General features: G+C 36.3%; 1 long non-coding RNA gene across 1 annotated transcript; it reads right to left on the bottom strand.

Moving 5' to 3' along the window:
• Positions 1-472: 472 nt before the first annotated feature.
• On the bottom strand, positions 473-27,159 carry LOC113079767 (uncharacterized). Its single transcript, XR_003281752.1, has 3 exons — positions 26,849-27,159; positions 851-927; positions 473-748 (listed from the first exon to the last, which is right to left on the bottom strand). It is a non-coding gene; the product is annotated as an uncharacterized LOC113079767 (long non-coding RNA).

A 27,159-nucleotide genomic window follows, 5' to 3' on the forward strand; every position in this document is an offset into this window, starting at 1 on the left:
AAACGTTGAGATCAACAAAATTAAGTTGAGACTGAAACCTATGCCAACAAAACTAAGAAAATTAAGTAGACAAATAGGAAATTGATATCAGCTTGATTGATATCAGCTGATATCTCACACACACACACACACACATATATATATACACATACACACACACACACATACATATATATATATATATATATATATATATATATATATATATATATATATATATATATATACACACACACACACACACATATATACATATACACATATATATACATACACATACATATACACATATATATATATATATATATATATATAATTGGGTCATAAGAACAAAAGCTTGTCAAGACAAGAAATCAAGACCTTGAACAACTTGTATGTCAAAATCTTGAGAGGAATATGGTAAAGTGGTGAGCAAATGGAATTGAAATTGAAAAATCATGTCCACAATAAAACAACGGAAAAACAAAAACTAATACATGACAGTAGGCTTTCTTAATTATCAGCTTTATTAGTTTGATTTTCAAATTGTTTCTTATAAATAAACACATCAGAGCTTGTCAGAGTGTTACGTTCTTTAAGAGTCCCAGGAGGCATTATGAGCACTGATGGATCCACGGTTTTATATTCAGCTTTGCATTTCTGAAATCTGCTGCGAGATTTTCCACTCCACACTGTGTTTATCCATTCATCCTTCTCACCTTCACCTTAATCATCATCTTCCTGTAGAGATGTTTCCATCAGCACAGACCTTGGGGAATGATCGGAGTATAAAGAAGAGAAAGAAATGGAGAAAGATGAGAAAGATTTTGTCATCTGCATGCTCTCCCTCAGATGGAGCAAAGGGACGTACCAAGAGAACCGTCTCCATAGCAACAGAGTAAACAGCCTGAGATTTGTGATGCTGCGGCTCTCTGTGGTCCACTAAACCTATGATAGAGAGACGGAGAGGGACGAAACGGGGATGAGGGATGTGAATGAAAAGGTAATAAAGAGCAGAAACACAGTAGGTCAGATGTACTGAGTAATTGTGTCTCCTGTCTGACCTCAACTCCATCCTTTAAAACCTGTCAGCCAATCAGACACCAGGGACTGGCCTCTGGTTACCGTGAGAGACTGGAGAAGAGGAAAATGATTTGGATTTGAGATTTTCTCAATTGCTTCTTATACCCTTGGGGTGATACATCGTTTCCCTGGCTCAAGAAGGTCTGTGTGTGTGTGTGTTGCAGTACGAGTCCATGTGCAGCAGTTGTATTCGGTGATCGTGACAGACCTGGCTGTGAACTTCCTCCCACGCAAAGCTACCCATCACACAAACACAGGCTACAATCGGGGCAGAAAAGCTCAAAACATATTTTCTCGTCCTCACTAAAAGTTGTTTTCCCACATCACCAAAGCAAGTCTTTCATCTTGGGTAATTTGAAAGCTATGTAGAATGTGTTTTCGTGTCGGTCTGTAAGAGCGGAGACAGATATGAAGGCTGAATTATCTTCATCATCGCCCAATACGCTTCTAATCCTTCAGACATTTGTGTGCAGTTCTCTCAAGAAAAACAACAACTGGAAAAACATGAATGCTTTCAGAGAATCACAGATGTGTGTGCTTATCCAAGGATTTTCGGGAAAGCTTATCGTTTTTACACAGACCAACAAAACCATCAATATTTCCTAAAGAGAAAAAAAAAAAAAAAATTGCTGTCATGATGTTGGTTATTGCTTCATGTTTGCTAGGATCTGCTATTCAGTTTTTAAGGGGTTCTGCTTCTTGATCAGGTGATTGCTAAGGTGTTTTTAGTGAGTTTAATACACTGCGGTTCAATATAGTGTATTCTGGGTGGTGGTTGCTTATTGGCCCAGGTTAAAAAGAGTTTACCCACAAGTCTTTGATATTCTGACCCTTGTATACAGTCAGGTCCGGAAGCATTCAGACACTGACACAGTTTTTATTTCTTTTTCGTTTATACACCACTATAATGGATTTGAAGTAAAACAATCAGGATGCGACTGAAGTGCAGACTTTTAGTATTATTTTAAGTGGTTCCACAAAAATATGACATTTACAATTTAAGAGTTACAGCCATTTCAAACAAAGTACCTCCATTTTCAGGGACCCAATAGTATTTGGACCGTTGACAAAAAAAAAAGGTTAATTTACCAGGTGCTGTCCATTCCCCTGTTACTTCAAGACAAAATTAAGCAGGTAAAAAGCCCCTAAAAATGGAGTGCCTGAAATTCTAATTTTAATTATCAAAGTGCATTAACACAATATAATAGGAAATACCAGTTTGCAATATCAAGCTGCATAATAAGCGGTTTCGTACAGCTAAACATAGCCAAACCGGAATATATTCAAAATGGCTGCACCCACTTATAAGATAACAATGATTTGGATGACCCAATTATCCTTATCTTTTCAATACTATAATATGATTGCATTTTAATATTTCACAGGTTTTAAAATCACACACAAAACGCATTAGTGCGGATCCTAAAAATACAAAAGCAAATAAAATAAAATCCTCCAGTTTCGGTTTCAGTGCGTGTATTTATAAAGAACATTTTGCCTTTCTGGGAAAAGGCTGTTTTCGGACGAGCCTCACAGGACACGGAACGCTCAAATTAGCTTCAGCACGGTTTGCTCCAGTGGTTCAGCCCATCTCTGCAGCCATTACAGAAGCAGTGTAATTAGTATATGCTAATGCACTGGCGATTAGCTCCCATCAGCTCCCAGCGTCCTGTTCTACAGATGAGAGTGGCAGAGCATCTGAACCTGAGGGCTCGGGGTACTGACGCAACCCTCTGCCCCTCAATCATTATGCCAGGCTCAGGAAGTGATCGCTGCTGCTTGGCCTTGCCTGTCATTCCTCCCTTCATTTTCCTTATGAATATTTTGTTTAGTAGAGCAAGGAGGACGTGCTGATCCCAGCTGTTTTAATGAGATGGGAGCACTGTTGTGAACAACAATGAGCTGAAACTGCACACACACACACACACACACACACACACACACTGAGGAAGTGATGCATTCGCTATTTTCAGAGAATCCTCAAGAAACACTCCCACATGGTAGATAAACCAGTATGGCATGGTATGTGTGTGTCTTGTGGTTTATTGACGATGCACACAATGAGTTGTTTGAAAGTTATTGGAAAGTGATTACCATCTTGTGCCAAGTCCTTTGAAAAACAATCTTTACAAATCTACAATCTTGATTCATTTTGTTTCATATGGTTTTGAAAAACTCAAGAAAAGAAGCAAATTCTATTTAAGTCTGTTTATATTTGGATTTACTTGCATGTCTTTTACCGGTGACCTCAAAGCTGAAATTTTATCATCATTACTCCAGTCACATGATCCTTCAGACATCATTCTAATATTCTGATTTGCTGCTCAAAAAAAAAAACATTCTTTGGTGAATAGAAAGTTCGAAAGAACAGCATTTATCTGAAATAAAAATCTTTTGTAACATTATAAATGTCTTTATCAGCATTTCTGATCAATTTAAACCATCCTTGCTAAATTAAAAGGATTCATTTCTATAAATTCTTCACCAAAAAAAAAAAAAAAAAGTATACTGGTTCCAAGCATTTGAATAGTCTAAATGTTGAATTTTTTTGTGCGGTTCATCAAATAATCTATATTATATAATATATATATATATATATATATATATATATATATATATATATAATATATATATATATATATATATATATATATATATATATATATATATATATATATATATATATATATATATTATATTATTATATATATTATATTATATTATATTATATTATATTATATTATATTATATATATATATATATTATTATATATATTATATTATATTATTATATATATTATATTATTATATATATTATATTATATTATTATATATATTATATTATATTATTATATATATTATATATATTATATTATATTATATATATTATATTATATTATATTATATTATATATATATAAAATCTCAAAATCCAGAATTTGTCAAGATAGCATAAATTAATCAAATCTTCATGTGGACCAGTATCTGTAAATGCTAAGCCGCAAAAGTTGGTTGAAATATGAATCCTGCATGTTCTGTGTGCCTCTGTGTGAATGAGTGAATGAATGAATGAATGGCAGAGACGTGTGGGTTTATTTACTACATAGACTGAAGCATGTGACGCTTGCAGTAATTTCAGCATCTGTCGTACATAAACATCACCAGAACTGTTCTGAGTCACTTCACAAGCATTTTACCATTTCATTTGAGTAAAACCAGTGTCAATTTAAAGGTATTCATGCCAACCCATCAAAATAAGTAAATTTTTTATATAAAGGCATTGACAAAACTTTAAACACAATTGTAAATAAGTATAAAGAATGGCATTGGTTTTATTTTTAGTGATAAAGTTTTTTTTGTGTTTTGTACCGAAATTGGTACAGAGAACCGTGGATTTTCACTGGTATCGGTACTGAATACTGAAATTTTGTTACCGTGACAACACTAGTGAGCATATAAAAAAAATCTTACAGTTAAACACTTTTGACTTTTTAATTTAAAAAAAAAAAACATGAATTATGTATTTTATACATAATTACATGTTTTTGGGGTGTTTATTCAACCTGAACTAATTTTGCACTGTCATGAAAAGGTAAAATTAGACATCTAATATTTATTTTCTTTGAAAACCTGAATACATGTGAATGTACACCGTTTATTATGAAATCATGACAGTTGTATCACATTTTTTGACAATTAATTTTACAGTCCTTCAAGTAGTCACCATATGCAGGTGTGAATAAAGCAGTAACTTCTGCATGCCTCACTGCCAACCCATCATTCCCACAGAAAATGTCACACACTCACATAAATGCACATATTAATAATGCCTTAGCGTTCCTCTCACCCACAAACACCTGAAGAACAGAGTCGTGTTGAAGCACGCTAGTGCATTTAATTAAGACAAGAGCCTCTTGCCATGCAGATTAATTCCATCACGGCAGAATTGTCTTCTTAAAAGCTGTTGTTAAGTCGCTGCGAGTTTCTGACTTTGAATGAATTTCAATGCACAGCACTAAGGCAGCTTTTTCAGGTCTGCTTGTTTGATCGAAAACTGCACAATGGTTTTGATGAATAGGGTGAAAAGGTCAAAGCTAAGTGTTTGTTATTGGATTCGTTGTACTCATTCATTTTGGTTTAGCCCCAGTGACCGCAGCTATCGGTTATTGGTCGTTTAGCAGATGTTTTCTCATCCAAAGCAGCTTACAGTACACTTTCCACGGGACAGTCTCCCTGGAGTTACACCTGAGGTTAAGTGCCCTGCTCACGGGTGTAATGATGATACAAGATCTCAGGCTATTGATCATGTTTTCACCTTTGAAGTCAACATGACATCAAAATTGACCCTATTGACTTTCTTAATACACATTTCTGGACTTGTTCATGATACAAAAGAAAAAAAAATGATTACTTGCAATAATAAATCAAAACAGACCACATTTTCAAGATCCAGCAAGTTCCCAGTGAATAAATCAAGTCATAAGCCTATTTTGTTTCCCCTTCACTGGTATACTAGAGGTAAAATGTGTTGCAAATGGCATTTTATGTTGATTGTAAATGTAAGTCCTTTGCTTATGGTGGAGTGATACTCATGACCTTTAGAAAAGCTGGAATTGAAAACAGAGATCTGAATCACATTACATCACACACAAAAAAAAGGCCATTATTTTTCCCATGATGCTCCTGTTCTAATGGCGATAAAGAGGATGAAGGCTGTGGTGAGTGGGGGAACTCCCTCTCTCTCAAAGAATAAAACATGAGTATGGTGACATATACAGAGATTATGTAACTCTGTCTCTCAGTTTAATTCTCCCTTGATCACTCCTTCGCTCTCTCACTCTCATGGCTTGTCCTCACCTGCATCCCACTGTTTTAATTATTCTGTAGGAGGGCTACTTGACTGCAGAGAGACTTTCCTGTGCTGCATGGAAGCTCGAAAACATGTTTGTTGTGCAAATTTCGTTCAGTACCTTGTCTCGAATAATTGTTGTGAATCGAGGAATCATTCGTAATTGAAGATGCCTCATTGATAAAATCTCCTGCTGAATCGCCAGCAGTAGTTCTGTTCTGGATGATGCTTCCCAGCATGAGATGCTGATGAGATCGTGTCCATGGACTAAATGAACAGAACTGGCATGCTGGTCCACCAACCTGGACCAGCATGGAAATTCAGGCTGGACTTCGCATTCATTTCTGCTCATTTGAAACTCCTGATCAAGCTGGATTACAGAAAAAGATCTTGAGTGAACAATGAACAGCATTAAACAAACATATCCCAAACATTGTCTTTTTGCATGTCACTTGCATCCAAGCATGTTTAAATGGACATTCTTAACCTGGTTAACCCAGGCGAGTTAAAAAAAAAAAGTTAACTAGTTTTTACTTATCAGTGTAAGATCATAAACAGCTTAATAATCACCTGATTGAAACAACAAGATGTTTTTGCCTGGCATATAAACAGTGTACCCTGCATTCTGTTAACTTCTTTAACTATAAATGTCTGACTACGCGACATAAAAGCATAATTACTGCAGATGTAAATGAATCTAGCAAGGTTGGATATAGGGCTACTTGATTATGGCAAATTTTATGGAGGAGTGAAAACACTGCTGGAAAGAGGACTGAATGTGGCACAATAATCGTTTTATCTAAATTATTGTATTTTCATAATCGTTTGAGGCCAAAATCAAAATCATAACCATTTCAGATTAATTGGACAGGATTTTTTCTTGACCTATGTTGTGCAGATAAAGTAGAAGTGGTACAGTTATAATGCTGCATTCGTAGAAATATGAAAGGAGTATTTGAATCTGTACAATTTTCTTACGTTTTACAATAGTTTTTTTATGCTTTATTTAACACCATAAATGAACAAATGGAATCATTTGGGTCAGATACACAAATGATTATGCTTTGACTTCCTTATCCTGGAAATAACCTGTTTTTCTGTATTGTAAACATGTTTTTTTTTGTGCTATCGGGTTATTTGTTTGCGTGTAAAACAAAGAGGGTTAGTTAATTTTTTTTAAAATCTAGTTATCTAGCGTATTGGTGTGCATTTAAATGTGAAATCGTTTGTCTTATTCGATTTTCAGGTTTGACGATATCAGCCCCTCTTGGTTTTAATATTGTTTACCTATGTTGTTTTCCTGCGGTTGTGGTTTAGCATGCTAGGCTCTGAATAAATGAATCAAATCACCGCTAAGAGCAGTCATTTGCCAGCCTCTCCTGCTAACAGGATTCAATTATTGTTTCCCTGCAAAATGATTAGATTCTTTTGTCTGCCTGTGCACTTGCAGCAGATAGAAAAAATGTCAATTTGTGTGTGTGTGCGCGCGTGTGTGTGTGTGTGTGGAAAAATTCTGTTTGATTGTTCTAGTGTGGTGTTTAGAAAGCTACTTTGAAACTGTAGCTTTCCGAGCCACAAACTACTCAATTTAAAGTGGTTAAAGTACTATAAACTACTTACCCTCACTGCAATTCAAGAAAAAGTAGCTAACGACATAAGTACTTATGAACGGCACACACAAAAACAAAAAAGCATGTTCATCTCATTAAAACAAAAAAAATGTACTTTTTTTTATTTTTATTCTCAGTCTTTTAGGACTAACTGTATGTTCAAAGGTTTCAACACTTTTCCTCACTACTAGGCCTGACACTTTACCTGGTACAACTCAGCTGTACCGCTAAATAAACAGCAAGCAACATGTTTTCCAAAAAAAAAACAACAGCAAATCAGCTGAGCTGTAGTAAATCATTGTAAACGGCATATGAGCAGCGGCATGTCTGCCGTCACGCTTTAAACCATTTGGCTCCTGATTGCTTTTGTACTTGTTTCTTACTTTCAAAGCCGTAGTTGCACATACATCAGTGAATATTCAGGAAACGTTTTAATGCCTCTGAGCTGTGTAAACCCTCAAGGCCTGTAATGAAAAAAAGAAAGACAGGAGCTTTTGGAACATCATGAAAGAGACCGAAAGAAAGAAAAAAAAAAAAAAAAAAAACAATTACGTTCTTTGGGAATGTGTTTGGCATTTCAACTGAATATTGCCTCGTTTGATGCCTGCCTAGAAATTATGCCTTGGGATAGAAATGCTGCCAAATCTTTAGTGCTTTCCATAGAAGAAATATATATTATATTATATTATATATATATATATATATATATATATATATATAATAAATACATGCATTCCAGCCACAAGACAAAAATGTGATTGTGATCAGGGTCAGAAAATGGTGAGGCAGCACTGTTCACTATGAGGGCGACTGACTTATTTCACAAACAGAGCGTCAGGTGACTGAATGAAGAGAAAATGTGTTTGTTTGGTATTTCACAAGATATTAGCATACTAACTGCAGAGCTGCCAGCGGGGAGAGTACCCAGACATCTCTGGTGCTGAATAATGAATATTTTGTTATATTTGTACGTGTAGTTTATTTGTATGCATATCTCAGGATCTATTCCTCTCCAGCAGCTCCAATCCCTAGTCAAACCCCCATCTCAATTAGCATCTTTCTTCAAGTTTGCTTTTACGCTGTGGCAAATATCATCTGCCGAGTTCTGGTTTGTTTAGAAATGCTATCTGGGATCTTTTTGCATTTTATGGTCTCTCTTCTCTGTTTTATTTGGAGGTGATGTGGCCTAGTGGTGCCTAGAATGCTAGTTAAAGCTGGTTTGTTGCTTTTGGAGCATGTTGTTTAGCTACAAAACGTTTTATTGTAAGCCTTTTCCTGCAAGCTTGTGAAAAAAAACGCGCTGCTCTGATTTCTCAGATTAAGTGACAATGGTGTACCAGTTCTTGCGCCATAGCGAAAGTTTAAGCAAAGCATGATAACTAAGCACAGAACACTATTTAGAGTCCCAGCCTCAGGGTAGACATGAGAGCAGTGGATTTATTGATTTATTTACTGTATATTATTCTGCTGCCACACAGATCTAATATAAATTGATTTATTTCCCAGCTGTTTACCTTCACAGACATAACTGACAGTTTTTGTAACGTGTTTGTTTTTAACAAACTTGTGTGTATTTGACAATTCAAGCACAATAAGACAGGAAAGGGAACTTCGTTTAGTACTCGTGCCGTTCGGCAGTCACTGTATGTGCTCGTGCTTCGGATGAGTCGCTCAGAAAACCACATATCAGAAGTTTAAAATAATATACTTTAAAATGCATGATTTCAGCATTATAGACATGATAATCGAAACCAAACAGACATTTTTTTTTTTTTTTTAGCAGACTATCTGAGGCACCAGCTGTGAAGGCATAAACATATTCTGGAAAAGAGGGTGGGGAGCAGGAGGTAATTTGCATTTAAAGAGACATGCACGAAAACAGCGGCGCTTCTGCTTCCACTCAAAATAGGCATTTTTAAAATGATATAATAAATGATATGTGGAGTGTTTTAAGCTTAAACTTCACAGAAACATTCTGGGGACACCTGCGATTTATATCATGTAAAAAGGGGGCATAATAGGTGACCTTTAAGCTCAGGAGCACTTATGACATTTATGTCTTGTTTAACATTTTTGGGTAAATTAGCGCTTTACACTTTAAAGAGGATTGATGCGGACGCCAGCATTCAAAGTAATACATATATCTTAATGACTAATCTAGTTGATCTTTTCATCAGTTGTAGATCTGCACTAACATGCACGTTTTTGCTCCCTATATAGCAAGTTTGCTCTGGAGGAATTATTAAGTAGCTTTGTAATAGTGCCAAACCAGTACTCCTTTTTGTGACCTTCAGCAACAGTGGCCATACATTATCGCCGTCCATTGCTTTTGACTCGGTCACCTGAGAGGTGTCAGTCTGATTAATGGATGTTGTTTTTGTTCACTTAAATGACCCTGTGTGACATCTGCTTAAGCCTTTGTTTTCCTTGCTTTTACTTAAAAAAACTAATGTGAACACATGGTTGGCATCTGGGCACTTTGATTTCAAACACATCTAGTTGTAATTAATTGTTGCATCGACTGCTTTTCAGGAGCAAGATTGATCCAGGTCAATCACGGCGATGGGCGTTTGCGTGAGTCACATTTGAGCTGAAAGCCCCCTGTGGGTGTGTATTAAGGTAGAGCGTTCTACATTAGACTTCTCCAAATCCCTTTCATCTTCAAATATATTCCCATTAAATCATATGCATACATGGGTGACTCGACCAAAGTAATCAACATGCAGCGATTGGTTTTCTCATCTGAGGCTCGCGCTGCACATCAAAGCCTTCAGGACTCACTACAATGAGCTTTTTGATCTCACCACTCAAATTTAGAGCCCTCATGTGTGAGTTCATGTGCCCATGAGGCTAAAACTCTCATGCACATACACAAGGACACACATTTCTCTGACATATTTTTGTGTCACCTAATTTATCAAATCAATTAGTCAATGTGAAATCAAAATTGACCTTATTTCCTTACACATCGCTAGTCTTTATGCACAATTAATCAGTGCACATTATTACAACAAAGAAAAATCTTGGTGGTCTTTAAACAAAATGTGATAAGCTCCGCCTTTGAAATTTATTTTCAGCTGACAGATAGTAACAACATTTAGTGCAGTATGCAGTAATTTAAGGTTAAAAGAGCCTGAAATTCACATTCGCTTACTAGAACCCACCCAGTTATGTTCAATAGTATTATTAAATATTATAGGGATTATGTTGAGTTTAACCGTATTACGCAATAATTTTGCAAGGTTATCCATTCAAAGGTTTCTTTTTTTTTTTTTTTTTTTTACTGCAATTGAAATATAAAAATGGATTTAGCATCAGTGTCATGCCCCTGGTGTATTTAAATAAAGGTTACAGCAATGATAGCAAATAAAGACAGATTTGAATTAAAAGCAAAGTGGCTTTTCACAATCCAATGCAAACAGATATTACGTTTTGGCTCCATTCTACTAGATCTCACAATCCAGTCAATTCCTGAACAATAAAATGAAATGGATTGCAGATGCAGTTTCATGTTGACTTTTCACCAAGCAAGCACTATGAAAAAAGTGGGGTAGAGTGAATACATCAAAGTTATTTCCTGACGCTTTATATGGAGGAAAGGGCTTAAAATAGACGAATCACTGAAATTCAGACTTATGAGAAATATCAAGACATATGGAGACCAACCAATTAAACATAATATAAAATAAATGACCATTGCATATTTGTTGCCTATATAAAGTAACAGCTGTTTATTTTATGGGTTTAAATTTGATTTATCCATACAGGCATTCATTTAGCATGGCGAAACAATTGATTAATGTGGAAAAAAAATTGGTAGATGGTAAAATTAGGCTTGCAATAGTAGGGATTTTTCACAAGAATAACTCTGAATCCTTTCTGTAATTCCTTATATCTTCCTCATAGCACATATATAAATAAATAATATGAATCATTTGTGAAATAATCACAGTCTCTCTATTGTTTATATGCGCTCATCTCTAGTTCTATCCCTTAAATCTTACAGCTTTGCCTAAAGATAATTGCATTAACTAATTTTTCACCATTCATTCTCTCCCTCTTTTACGGATTCTTTATCAATGATCAATTATAACTTAAGCCATTGCTGAGCATTATAGGTATGAAGCAGGGCCAAGCAAGATTGTGAGCACATAGACAAGGGTAGCATTGATTTATTACATAACTGTCATTGTGACATTTCACAATATCACTGCGTTTATACTTTTGATTCTCTCCAAAGGGCAGTCAGATCCATCACCACAGCAACGCCGTGCTAAAGGAAGTGAACCTTTGCTACTTTGTTCTTTACCCATAATCCCTGGTATAGTAGCCCACGCAAACTTCATAAGCAGTGTAAACTTTAAGCGAGAGAATGAGAGCGATGTACCTGCATAGAGAAAAGACTTGATGTTCTCAGCTCTTTTGTTTTTAGTGCGTCATTCAGATTTTAGAGTCGAGCTGGGTTCTGGTTCTTTCTCAAATGCTCATAATGCTGCAGCAGCTGTGTATTTATTTCACATACAAGTGAAGATTGTCAGATTTAAAAGGCAGGCGCAGATGTGAATCTACTTTTAGACCATCTTATCGATTTCAGAACTTTGTAATCTCAATACCTCCACTGCCTAAACCTCAGGAGAGAGCAAACATGGAAAAAAAAAAATCAAGTAAATACAGGAGTATAATCGTTCAGTTACTGATATTTTGTAGCATCCCCTTGTGGGTCGGTCAATGGCTGCTTTTGTATTGATTTCAGTCTGGCTGATGTTTGTATTTTATAGCGCTGCTCTTATGGGAAAGTACCACCCGGGATTGACAAACACGGATCGGTTTCTGTATTTATAGTTCATTCAATGACACAGAACATGGGAAAAATATGTAGGTGAAGGCCTATCTGAAAAAAAAAAAATCTATGATAATTAACCGTTTAGCACAAGCAGATTTTTTTTCTTTGTCAAAATCACAGGGCTTTGTTTCAGTTGTTGAGTTGCATGCATATCACAGTGTAATATAATACACAAATATTAGCCATTTTTAATATTTCTGTACCACAAAGTTTAGCAAATGTACTTTCTGCACCACAAAATTCCACAAATATATAGAGCAGCACTGTTTTCAACACTGATAATAATAATAAAAAAAATTCTTAAGCAGCAAATCGGCATATTAAAATGATTTCTGAAGGATCATGTGACAGTGAAGACTGGAGTAATGGCTGCTGAAAAGTCAGTGCTGCCATCACAGGAATAAATTACATTTTAAAATATATTACAATAAGTTAGTTATTTTAAAATGTAATTATTTCACATTATTACAGTTTTACTGTATAAAAAGTATTATTATTTATAAAAAAAATTCAAGAGTATTAGGCCTTAAAATTGAAAAAGAAACATTGCTACATGGAATGTTTTTGTTCTGATTTAAAAGTGAAATATGATCAGATTTTTCATAGCTTTTATCACTCTTGCGCTCCTCTGTCTGTCCTTTTTCTTTTTGTCACTAACACTAACTATAAAGCAGCAGCAGCAGGGAGTGTGATGGCCATGTTGACGAAGGTCTTTTGTAAAGAGTTCAGGAGACGCAGCCTCAGATTTACATGACAGGGGCTGTAAATGGTGCTCTAATTTGCATGTTGATGTATGTCCAGCAGCAGATACATGTCATCACCCTGCCAAGATCTTCAGACTTAAAAAAGAAGAGAGAGAAAAAAAATACTGCAAAGAAAAACTTGATGCAAGGGTGTAAAAATGTGCCTTTAATGTTGCACAAAGTAACCACAAAAACCTTCCTTAAAAAATAAATATAAATAGGCTTAAACTCTGGGAAAGCCAGACCCATTCCTTTCTCATGTAAAGATGTGAACCACCCACTAGACTCCCAGAAATATCATTGTGTTGCTTAGCAGCTCTGCTGGTTCCCCAGGTCTCATTGAACCAATGGAGCTAACATAATGGCTTAAAATTCTCACATTTATCTCTGGGCAGCTTGTCTGTTGTTCCGGTTTAAAGGGGGTTAGAGCTGATAGTGGATTGAGGACACACCACTAATGCGTTTGAGGAGGGAATACTGTGATGTTAGGGCCATAGACATGTTAAAACTAAAACTGACCCTTGAGTGTTTGAGATGTGCAAGCTCCATTAAGCTCTTAATGCTATAGTCATTTTAGAAAATAACTTTACTCTCTGTATTCCTCTCATCTTCCGTTCTTCTATCTGTTCCTATACCTCCATCTCCTGGGTCCTATTTTACGGTCACCTAGTTTTCCCTTCACGTCCAGCATATCAAGTAAAAAATGTGGAATTTGATTTGCGGTTGTGTTTATGGATTCTGGGGAGGACCTGGTAAGCGCTGACAGCCATGAGCACAAATTACTCTTACATCCACTCTGACCAGGCCACGGGCAGAAATGTTGAATCTCATTACTGTGCGCCTCAGTCTGCTCTCGTGAGGGGACTCGAAATACGCTTCGCCCAAAATTAAAGTTTGAGAATGAATGCAATGGATTTTAAACGTGATTGAATATGACATGTCATTTATGAATGGCTTGTATGAAAGCTCCTGAAATGTCAACATAGCTGAATGGTAAACAATAGCTCTGTTCTAAATCCTAGCGAGACCCTTGCTGTCTAATGTGATTGTAGGCACCAAACTGAAATGTAGGCATTCGAACTGAAGTGAAACCTCTGATTAACCTCAGATCTACACAGGCATATGAACCACACAGGCAACATCTGAAAATTAATTGCAATGGAGTTTTAAATTAGCGTGTTGCCAAGCTAACTATGCTGCAAAAGGTTTATAAGACTATAGGATAATATTAGTCTATGGGCAAGATTTAGTAAACTGCAAATTTGTGTGAAAGCTCAATTCCAAAACAGTGATGATCGGCATGGAAATTTCTGCGGGTGATTTACTGACAATGCACACATTAAAGAACACAGACACAACATCTCACTTACATATCGATCAATGCAATGGGCTATATCAAGCACAGCACACATTACCTTGCATTAAATAATGCTGCATATACCAGTAATTTGACAATGAATATCAATATTAGTGCTGTCAAACCATTAATTGCCATTATTCGCATCCAAAAGAAAAGTTTTTGTATTCATAATATATGTGTGTGTGTGCCATGTATATATAAATACACACATATGCAAGTATACGTTTAAGAAAATGTTGTTTATACATTTAAAATATATATATAAAATCAATTATATGAATATAAATGTACTGTATACATGCGAATATTTCCAAAATATATTGTATATTTGTGTATTTATATAAACATAATAAATATACATAGTATACACACATATACTGTATTATGTAAACAAAAACTTATTTTGGATGCAATTAATCACGATTAGTGACAGCACTAATCATGAATCGACTCCTACAAATGAATGTTCTTTTTTCAGCACTAATTCTTCACTGCATGTCTTTAGCAAATGCTGTCAGTACTATTTTAACAGCAAACGCTGTTATAGTAAATCTGGCCCTAGTTTTCTTCTTATTTATTTGAAACATACAATTCTGGTCAAAAGTTTAGCATCTATAATTTTATTAGATTTTTTTTATGAATCTGTGTGCCTTTTATATTTAGAGAGCAATATTCACATACTTTATTCATCTATTAATATTAATTTCTGCAACTGGCATAATTAAGTAATGCAACTTCTGGCTTCTCATAATAGTCATTAGCCCCTATATAGTAAAGGAGGTGAGCAGTGTCCTGAGCTCCACAGATCCTGAGTCAGCCTGTGACTGTTAACCCCAGTGGAAAGCTCAGTCTATGCAGGTCTCATAACCACTGACCTCCAGACATCCAGGGGCAGGTAAAAACAACCTAGACCCAGCCATTAGGAGCAAGCTATATCCTCAAAAGAATCATCATCAAACCGGAAAGCTGAAAGAGTTATCAACCAAAGCAAGTTCTAAAAAGGTGTCGACCAAACCGTGGCAGTTTATTTGTGTGTTTTGCCACATAGACATTTCCCATAATGAGCTGATAATGCACTCCTGCAGGTAAAGGTGGCAGAGGACAAAAAGAAAGAAGTTACACTACATCAATTCTAACACGTTTGTGTGTGCATGTATACATCTCAGTTCTGATTTTCTATTTGTCTGACTTTTTTTTTTTTTTTTTGCAGAAAGACAATTTATGTGGCACGTTTTACATAAGAGTTCTTGCTTTTCTACACATAATTCTCTGGCTTGCGCTATGAAATATTCATTCTGATGTGTTTGTTCGATTTCATTTCTTGGCAACATTTTGAGAGGAAAGCCGCAAACCCTCAACCAATCGTGATTTATGTAGTATTTCCCTGTGGCCCCTCCAGATATCTGCAGATCAAATATTTCTGCTGATGTTGTATTTGGGTCAGGGAGAGCCCATTCCAGTTCCCTTCCTTTAGCTTTTTAAAATAAAAGCTCTGTGGCGATTTATAGGCAGAAAGGTTTGCCTTACATTCATCAATAGTGTGCAAACTAAAATCAAACATAAAAACATTAAGACAGTCACATTGAAATCAGGGCAGCTGTCAACACTTTTGAAAGACAGAATTATTCCCAACTGAGTTTAAAAGGAATAGTTTGTCCAAACATCAAAATACTGTCATGTCATTCCAAATTCCATTTTTCTTCTTTAAATGGAATGCAAGAGTAGAAACTTTGAAGAACGTTCGGTTTGCTTTTCTCAGTTCTGATAAAATAAATAGCTGTTAACTAAAACTAAAGTGAAAACAAAAACCATGAAAAAAAAATGCTACTTGAATAAAATTCTTCAAGATCAAAAATTGCTACTTGAAATTAAAATTAATGAATTAATTTTCATTCGCATAAATGGAAAAATTATAAATAACTAAAACTGAATTAAATTTAAATGAAAACTATCTATACAAAATCACAACAAAATAAAAACTTTGAAATTAAAATGAAAAATAAAAACAAAATATCAATAAAAAAAAAATGTAAAATCTATAAATCAACTCAAATTGTATTAACCCCTTGAGGGACTGGAGCTTCAAACTTCAAAAGCAACACAAAAACCACCTATACAGAGAGAGAGAAAAAAAAAATTCACAACTGAAGTACAATTCACTTTTAAACAATTTTCATTCAGAAACTGCTAGTTAATTTTAAGTTATGACAAAGAAATAAATACGACTGAATTAAAGATGAAAATTTCAAGTACCAAGGCTTACAACATTAATATCCAACGGTGTATGTACTTCAATGTTAGCAAAGTCTTATTTCTAGTGCAGCTGTTGAGGAAAGATCATAGATGTGAAGGTCAAAGACAAGGGTTCACAGTTGTTTACAAAGAAGTGTTCTGTGAAAGAGTTCTGGACTTGGGCACCTATTATTGCCGTTATCATTGGTCTAGCACTATAGACTCCGTCGAACCACACTTTTGACCCAGGGGTGAAGCCGGGCTATTGATTCTGCTTATCTAATGTGCTTTTTTTGTTTTCACACTGCAATTGATGGGGTTTGTGTACCATCAATAATTTAGTCAGAGATTAATTTCACTGTAGAATTTACGTGTTGGAAAAGCTTTCAGCAATCAGATAACATTTATAAGGCTTCGGTCGAACTGGAGCAGGGAGGCTGAAACAACGCGCATATGCTTTATCGAGCCAAACCTCATCAAATTCCCCCGAGTTGCCCAGTCGAATGGGTTCGTCATTTCCCTTTCAGCAGAACCCCCTCAGCTTTCCTTCATTACCCACAAATAGTGCAGCTCAACCCTTATTGAACAGTCCTAATAGTCCTCCCACCCGGTTTCTATCTATAGTGCTGCTGCTGACAGGAGTTTGCGTTCCGGATTAATCCTGAGTCTCTGAAATGCTGTGTGCTCTGTTATGCCATAAGCAGATGCGCTGAAGTTTACCCATGCTGTAGTTGATGAATTAGCGGTCCAGCTTGATATTAAGTGGCCTTAACTTCTACTTACATCTAAATTAATAATTTGGTACATGCACTTATTGTGTGCTTTCATATTTGTACATTGTACTGCATGTAAATACAGCTTTCATTTCTGTATTTACATTCATAATTACACTGTTGACCCATGCATTACACCTTAACTCATCCTTAAACCTAACCATACCACTAAACCTGTCCCTATCCTTACCCGTATCCCACCTCAAAAGCAGCAATACAATATGAACACAATAAGTACAATGTACTTATTTTTATGTACGTAAGTGCATAGGTAATGCTACTTAAGACCAAAATTAGTTCTTAGAAACCTTTTTTGTTTAAAATTATTTTTTAAATTATTGTTTTCTTTTCAATTATTTTTTTAATGAGGCTAATTAATGTTTTTCTTTGCTGCTTCATATCAGGACAGTTTTATCACCCTGATCTTGTTGATTATTGACTCAATTTATTTTATATATATATATATATATATAATATATATATATATATATATATATATATATATATATATATATATATTTTACTTTTAATAAACGAATACATTTAATAAGTTAATAAGTCCCATTTCATGGATCCAAAAGGTATTTTCAAAAAAACAAAAACAATGGATGCAATATAAGTCCAATTTGAGCTCAAGTTGTCAACAAGCATCTGTTAGTCAATATTAGACTGGGCCCATCAAAGTGTCATTGTGTACAAACATCAATAAGAACTAGAGGTCTTCAGATGAGTTTCTCTAATAAGTCCCTACAGAAAGATAATAGAATGGAATGATCAATAGCCTGGAGCTGGAGAGATTCAGAGATCTTGATAGGGGAACTTAGTTGAGGCCGTTTTAATTCAGTTGGTATCAATCCTGTTTACACCGTGTTTGTCCAGGATAGCTCATAGTAAGATCATCTTAAACGAAGGCAAGGACTTAATGAAATGCTAGTTAGATTTCTCCAATCATAAATCACATCTGTACGCTCAAAGCCAAAGGCCACAGGCTGGTTTCATGAGCTCTATAGCTGTGGTTTTTCACTGACAGCACTATAGGCTTAATGTGTGTCCAGGAAGTCAACAAGCTGGAAACGAACTCAAAGCACACAGTGTTTAGATGATATCTTTGAATTTCCTCCGATTCACAGCAGACACTTGGGAAACGTTCTTAGCACATCCAATATCAGTGGCATGATGAATAACTAGATCCTCGCAGGAACCTCAATCAATCACATGTGAATGTTTTCAGCTCCTGCTAAACACTTCTGCATGTACCATGTGCGTTAGCAAATCCGATCAATAAAGGGATCTCCGTCTCCTACACGTCTAAGTGTGGCTGATTGATGGTTTCATTTGAAAGTTGCCTGAAGCTGTGGAGCACACTATACAGCTTCGGCATCTAAAAATACACATATGATATTCAATGTTAAAAACAGCTGATAAACTTAGAGTAAACTTGTGTGACTTCACCAAGACGGCGCTATATGAAGGCCAACATTGATGTTTTTATCTTTATTTACATAAAATAATAAGCATTTAGGTATTTAGGAGGCTGATAGAAATGCAGAACGAGATTTGGCAAGGAAGCAAGCTTTTTTGAGTATGTACTTTAGTCCTCAGGACTGCTCATTAGCTTGTACTTTGAGTCCACGCTGCCCTATTAAGTGTGGGCATCAAGTTTGTTAAGTCTCATTGATGGTTGGGATTATCATAGGACCTTCAGTGATGTATACGGTGACTGGAACACGGTGAAGAACAGCACTGGCTTCATCTAAGTGGAAAGGCAAAGGAGCATTTGTTGTACACAGCTGCGTGCAGAGCTTTGTAGAGTAAAAAAAACTAAATAAATAAATAAAAACAAGTGTATAAAAGGGCAGCTATTCTTTATTGCTGGCTATGAGCCCACCTGACCTCTTGTTAAAGGAAGCCAGAGGAAGTAAATTTGCCTTTATACTTTAAAAGCAATCCGCAGGGCAGGGTCTTGAGAAAACCTCACAAATCAGTGTTTTTTCCGCCTTGTTGCTTCATCCTGTTGTAAATGAGATGTTCCTCAGAGGACTCGTGCTCCATTTCATATGCAGACATTATTCTTACCGCCAACACATGTCTTTCTCCAGATGTCTCTGGGAAGGAAAGGTGACAGACGTTTGTGCAGTTACTCATCCCTAAATAAGCCCTAGAGGACTGGAGTCTGAATGAAAGATGACCCGGGTAGGTGGATGGCTTAAAGTCACCCAGTTAAGATCAGAGAGAGACATACAGGTCTGTAAAATCGGGAATGCTGTAAATATGTCTTACATGGTCGCTTTGGTAGCATATTATAAATTAGGATATTTCTTTGACTAATAGAACACGAGGGCCATGCATAAGGAAAGTCAGATTGGCTTCTGTTTGAATTGCAGTAAAGGACATTTTTTGCTATTCTATAACCAGAGATATTTATATTATATATATATATATATATAATTCAGATGAAACCAACAAGAAAAGTATATTTCTAAAAGTCAGAAAAAAAAATCTAATTTGAGCATGCGTTTTTTTTTTTTTTTTATTACGCTGCTGGATAAGTATAGCTGAGAAAATATGCTGAGATAATCTAACCAAGCAGGCTGGGTTACTCAATTAACCCAGCTGCTATCTCATATTGGCTACAATGCTGGCTTAATTTTACCTCATAAAAAGGTTATTATTTTCATTTTTCTTTCAGACAAATCTGTAAATTGGGACTTTAAAGAGTAAGAGTTAATTGGAATGGACTTAACACCTACTGTACATGAAATTACACTTAATGGACAAGGACATTTAAATAACAGCTATCAAATATTTTTATTTGATGTCAGTTTAATCATTTTAAAGTTATGACAACTTCATTGGCATTCTATAAACTGTATTATTTTAGAGAATTGTAATTATTATTATTTTAATGTTTAAATATTCATTAACAATATTAAAATACAAATGTTGAATAGGTGATATCTGTGACATTTAGTATGAACTAGCAAATAATGCCTTGGAAAGGCAATGTTCATGTTCATGTTTGCAAAGTGATAAAGAAAATAGAAAGAGAGAGAGAGAAAATCTGTGTGTCGTTCTCTCATTCGGACATTGAAGTTTTCCCATCAAGCAAGTGACACCTCCCACTAGTGGCACAATGACACGGCACAACTAGATTTCTCCCATTATAATAAACGAAGCTGTGAGTGTGACGACTGCTTATTATAATGCAAGCAAAATCAAAAAGGCAATTAGCCGTTTTCAACAAAAAGCCAAGGCTTCTATTCCTATAGCAGCCTTATTGAATGTTACTTTTTCTCCCATCCTCCCAAACGAGCATCTGTTACACCATTGGCATTGTGGTGTCTTGTACACAAAAAGTCACCATCGTTCAACAGCCACACTGGAAACACAATTGGCGTCAAGTTAGCCAAAAGCCTGGAGTGCCTTTCCTGCCCCAGATTCTCAGCCTCAGGATTGGGTAGGGGAATAGATCAGATTAGTTAATTAGACAGATTTGAGCTTGTTAATTCTTGTCCCAGAGTCTTCAGACATGTTCCTCATCCATCTGGTAAATGACCCAAGAGAAGATGTGGTTTAATCGTCTCCCTCTCTCTGTACATCTTAATTAACAGCAGCTCTCTCCTCTTTCCTGGATTTCAGCTGAGGCCTGAAACCATATTGCGTTTATGTGGGATTTTTTTTTCTCTCTCTTGCATTACAAACATTCTGGTTCTGTTTGGAGGACCACCTGTTAAATATAGATGGCCATGTTCAACAATGAACACTAGCTTACATTTAGTACAGGGTATATATATAAAGTTAATTATGTAACAGTAAATTATGAAATTTTTAGAGAAACATTTTAAAGATTATAGTGTTTAAAAAGTGTAACTGTTAAAAAGTTTTGCTTGAAATTGTGTTTGTGCTGAATGGCCTTAAAATAAGTCTATTATGCAGGTCATCATTATCATCATTACATCAGTAGGTGGTGACAAGTGGCTTAATTAATCATTGAATCATTCATTTTACTGATTCATTCAGGAATGAAATAACACTACTTTGAGTTGCTTGGAGATGTGCAGTATTTCTGCGGTGTCTTGGAATTATCTTTGTTGGCGAAGCAATCCCAACAATATATTAAAACAACTGCCAACATAGTGCCCAAAATGCAACTTATTTAATATGAACTGCTGTATAAGCACACTCCGTTTGTGCTGTTCCTCTGACTGTCAGCATGCCTGTGATTACCTGCGGCACTCTGGCACTCCTGCTCGTGTGATATTGCTTAAATTGAACACAATGACTTTAATTCATTTTTTATTGTAACTTAAAGAGCCAGTAAGATGAACATTCTAAGCTTCCTATCACTGTTTATAAGTCCTGTACATTAGGTTTAAATCCATCCAAGGTTAAAAAACATTGTAATTTTGTCAAAATATCATTTTAAAATTACCTCAATTCTCAGAGATCCCCAAACGGTTTCTTGCAAAGCGGTTCAAAAGATTCAGTTTCCTTAAACCCCACCTTTCGGTAGCATACTGTGTTCTGATTGGTCAACTAACATAGTCAGGTTTGATTGGTTGTTCCGCACACACCTTCACGGTAAACAATGTGTTAGCATCTGTTTGGGGTGAATTATGTCTTATTCCTCTCACCGCGAAGCAAACAGTAAAATAAAAAACTTGAACAGTCTCGCTGCTTTTTCTTCTGTGTGGGTGTATTCAAGCCGCGCGCTTCAGTTTGAATCTGAATAACGCGTTCAGCGCGGGGACGTGGTCACATTAGATATAGTGAAGGGAGACGTGAAAAATAGACATCACGTTGTTATCATATGGATTACTTTACCACAGAATATCTGTTTTCGCCAGCATTTGTTTAGTTTTAAAGTAGACATGTCAAGCTTTCTATAGATCTCTCTCTCATGTCTCTTCCTTGAGTATTCACGGAGTTACACTTCATTTTAATGACGTGTTTGTAAATGAAGATCAGTGCAGACAAAGGCTGCAGACAGCACACACACTGATAAGACGCTCGGGAGAAAACAAACACATAACTTCATAATCATACTTCGCGTTGTGATTCGGAGATGCTCGTTGGTCTAAATAAAGTTGGTAATGAACCCTCTTTTATGGCCAAAAGCTTTGAAAATCCTGCCGTGTACTCACCGAGATTAGAAAAGCAGTCATCAGTGAAGATTATTATGCAAAGTGATCCTAGTAACGTACATAGAGATGGGCAAAAGATTTTAAAATCTATAACGACTCGTTTCAGCAATTCAGAGTCGACTCCTTACTTTAGAAGCCAATAACTTTATAAATCGTATACTTTTTGGTTTAATTATTTGCACATTGTTTACACTGATGGACAGCTACATCATACACTGTAATACAGGTAATTTTTGATTTCCCATCTGTGTGGCTCTTTAAGTTACAAATATCCTGAAGTACTTTTTTGAAGCCACAGACGCCATATATATAGGCTCTAGCATTGCACATCCTAATATTACAGTATATACTGCAGTATGCACCATCAGGTTTTTCCTGAATGGACTTTTCAGTGGAGGTAAGAATAAAGTATTTTCTTCACTCCAATTCATGTGTTCTCCATCACAGTTTCTACACTTTCTTCTCAAATGATGAAACGTCTGCTTATATATACAGTACTGAGTGGTGTTGATTGTGTCCGACTGTGTCAGTTGCATCTTGTAGTGTAGCAGCTTGGGAGAATGAGAAGCCTGGGTAGACCACTCAAGTGGCACCACACACCAAACCCTCCTCCCTAACCAGGCTAATGAGTTCTGATGCTAAGCGTGCACAATGGCAGGGTCATTTTGCAAAGAGACAAGAGGCAGGGGCAAGGAAACGTTTACTTATTTAAATGGAAAGGTCATTAGAGCAGAGACACAGAGGCCCTTTGACAAATGAAGTCAAAGCCACTTAGTGTCCATTCCTCAAGCGAACGACCGTATAATACATAAAACCACTCTCAACTGCTTTGGGCTCAGTACATGCGCTCAGGGACAGCACACTGAACTTCCTTCTGCTGTAGTTCCCAGAGATGGAAATGAATTGCTCCCTCATGTTTAATTTTTCATTATATTGCCATTTTACACTAAACAGCGTAAAAGATTTAATTTAGTGAAAAGGTAATGTGTTTTCTCTTCGCTGTTTGAGTAATTAGATTGGTAAGCCGTCATTAGTGCGGTCTCTGTGTAACACACAGCCATCAGGCAGGGAGAGAAGCAACTTCTGAACATAGACAAACACTTATCAAAATGAGGACATTCCCATTTAATTCTATTGTTTTTAGATACAGCTAATTATAACAGCTCACTAACCTTAACTTAGTCTCAGCCTCAGTCAATACATCCACACTTTGTGTGCCTGGATACAGTCATATTTACAGTATGGCAGTGCCATCAAATTGTTGAAAGATTCTCCAGGTACATTCTTCTTTATTTATGTCTGTGACAGAATCATAATACATTTGGACAGAAATTCTGATTACAGTGCCTTTTTTCCAATACTATTTCAGTACATACAATTTATCAAAAAGGCCTCGGAAATATATCTGATGACATTTTACTAACTTTGGATCTATCTCAAGCTACCACTCTCTTAAACAGTATGCTACAAAAGACCAACTAGATTGGTCAGTTTCACTTACATCAGACAGGCTTTGTTTTTTAGACTGTAAAACTAAAATAAACTTAATGCTTAATTTAGTTATAATTTTACCAGTTGAGGTTTATGCAATTTCAGGGAACAAATGTATACATTTTATAAGCTGTTGTTAATTACACTGTCACAGAAAGTCACACATTTCAAAGTGGTACATTTCTCACAGAAGTTAAGCTTAATTATCAACTAGACACGGCTCAAAGCAGACTGATATTTATCGGGACATCTGGTCACCCTATATCCAATCACTGCACAACCAGATGAGTACAGTATCAGAGGGATTCTCCTGCATTCTCGCTTTCTTTCTCACTCTCTCGATCGCTCTCTTTCAGAAGCTTGAGCTCAATTTCCGCAGGCAATGAATGACACTACAGCTGTCACATAGGACATTTCCACCCGTTACATGCCACCAACACACACACACACACACACACACACACACACACACGGAGCACATGGTGGTCACAAGTATGTTGTCCAACAGAAAACATGTGTCAAGGGTTTTTTTTAAATGCTGCCGATTGTTTTCCAAGTGATGTTTGTGGCTATGTGTTTGGGGATGACCATCTATCAGCCCTGAGGTAAAATGGGGAGTGTGCATGATTTTACAAAAGAGAATGAAGTTCCTTCTCAGCTTCTTTATTTTTCAATGAATCAAGACAAGAATGTGTTTGTGTGTGCGCGTGTATCTATCAGGAATACAAAAAAATAACAACATGTTTTTAAAAGTCCTAATGGAAGAGAGGTTAAGGTCAAAGTTAAAGTTGAGTGCATTTAGGCTGCTAATGCCCACAGTAACGGAACCATCCACTGCATTATATCCTCTTATGTGTGTCCGCCTTTCAGAGAAATGATTAGAAATCACTCACAGAGCAATGCTCCAGGCCCTTTGATGACCACTGATTAAAGTCTCCATGGTCTAGGGCCATTGTCATTACCTTTACTCTACTAGCCGTTGATTATAGAAAATCAACTAAAAGATGCCCATGCTGAAATGCAATAAAGAAAAAAAGCATCAAAAAACAAATCCCTCCCAAAGCCCCCCCATTTACTCTCATTTGCCAAGAGTTCAAAAGGAAATGACAACCAGCGTCAGTCATTAACTAATAGGAGGAGGACAGCTTTGATGGCTGCCAGTATCCTCCAGTAGGATTAAGGAATGTTTACCTGCTATGCAGTATATAAATAAACTGCTCGTTCTAATGACCTTCAGAGTAAAAGAAAGAGAGATGATGCCGAGAAAAGGCACTTTAGCGTTTTCATCAAAGATGCAGTGAAAAAGGAAATTGATGGCCATTGATGTCATTTTTTTCTATTATTAAATAATTTCTCCATATTATTCAATTGGAATGGTCTTAATCTGTGGAACAGGATTGGTTGTGTTTTGGATTAGAGGTAAATGTAATTTAGTAACCCTAGAGAGCTGTTGTTCTCACTTTCTCCAAATTTATAAACTTTCGAGATGTTAAGGATGAGCAGCCATTTCAAAATGGGCAGAAGCATCTGGCAGACAGGAATATTATCATATCAGCAAAGAAAACAAAACATATCATCATTCAGTCAGGCCAGTAGTAGACTGAATATCTGAAACAAGCGGGAAATTATACAGCTATAATGCAACTCTACAAACACACTTGAGCTGGAATCAATGGCATATGATGAAAAACATTGATTGTTCAGAAGTTTCAACACATTCATGCAGAAGTGTTCAAGACTAGTCATGTTTTTTGTAATTCAATATCACATGCTTGAAATGCAGCAACAAATGAAGAAAATAATCACAGAAAACCAAATGCTTACATTTGCAAGACATAAAGCTGGATCAATGAATTCACTGTTTTCAGTGACAATGCAGCACTGGAACAAAAAAAGTAATTGTCAAATGGCCCAAGACTTTTACACTTGCCCAAACTGGCCCAAATCTCTCACACTTGCCCCAAGCCCCTAACAATAAACCATTCATGGCTCAAACACAAGATACTTTTAAACAGCAACTGGCAAATGCAGACACTGCTGGTCGATTAAAGGAATACATTTTTGTGTAGACCTTTTGTGTATTTCTAGGTGCTTATGGTATTCTTTTCTTCAGGGCTGCTTGAAAACCTCTAAATTACAACATCTGGGACTTGTTCATAGAATATCAAAAGTGTTATCCATTAGGCTGAAAGGCTGTGAGCCCTACTAGGGACAAGTGTTGTAAATTAGCTTCAGCTAAAAACATCATGATACATGCATCAGATGACTGTCAAAGTTTATCTATGTTATTTGTATCTGTCCCTATCTAAATAAACTAAAGAACTAAAGAGTAAGTCAATGTGGTTCTCCTGCTTTACATGTTAGCATGCTGCCCATGCCATCATTGGGTGACCTGTAACCCAGCTGTCGATCCTCAGTAAATCATTTTTTATCTGTCTCATATTCCTTCTGGTACATCCTGTCCAGTGATCAAGTTAAACGACACCTGCAATTGACCGCCGACCCCGGAGAATGAAAGAAGGGGGGCATCTTGTGAACAGATGGGGTTTGTATAGATTGGTGTCCTATCAGCTTTAAACATTACATCAAATTACACTACATTACTAGCCTGTGCTCCCAGATGTGATTATCATACAAATGGACGATTGTTCATAATGCGCTCATGATCCAGCAGGACAGAATTCAATTTCAATGCACAGTCAGGGCCAGAAAGCAGTTTAGCAAAGGGAGAGATCTGACTCACATATCACTCTCAGTCGTGAAGGAAGGTTGCGTTCAGTATGATGAGGGTCTTTTTGGATGTGGCGGAGTGCTGGTGAAAAAACCCCAAGTTGACAGGTCTAGGGAGATAAGAGCAGTCACCAAGCGACAGTGTGGATGTCAAAAGCTGCTATGCATGACCCAACACGCTGTATCAGCCTCCACCAAATAACCTCGCTTATCTTCTGTCGCTGCCATCAGAAGAATGAAGAGACCAGTTTGCTTTTTTCTCTTTCTCTCCAAAGAGAGTACTGTCTTTCAGTTGGAGCAGTGATTTCAAACTCTTTTCCTGGA

Source organism: Carassius auratus, unplaced genomic scaffold, assembly GCF_003368295.1.
Source record: "Carassius auratus strain Wakin unplaced genomic scaffold, ASM336829v1 scaf_tig00029173, whole genome shotgun sequence".
In the NCBI taxonomy this organism is placed as follows: Eukaryota; Metazoa; Chordata; class Actinopteri; order Cypriniformes; family Cyprinidae; genus Carassius; species Carassius auratus.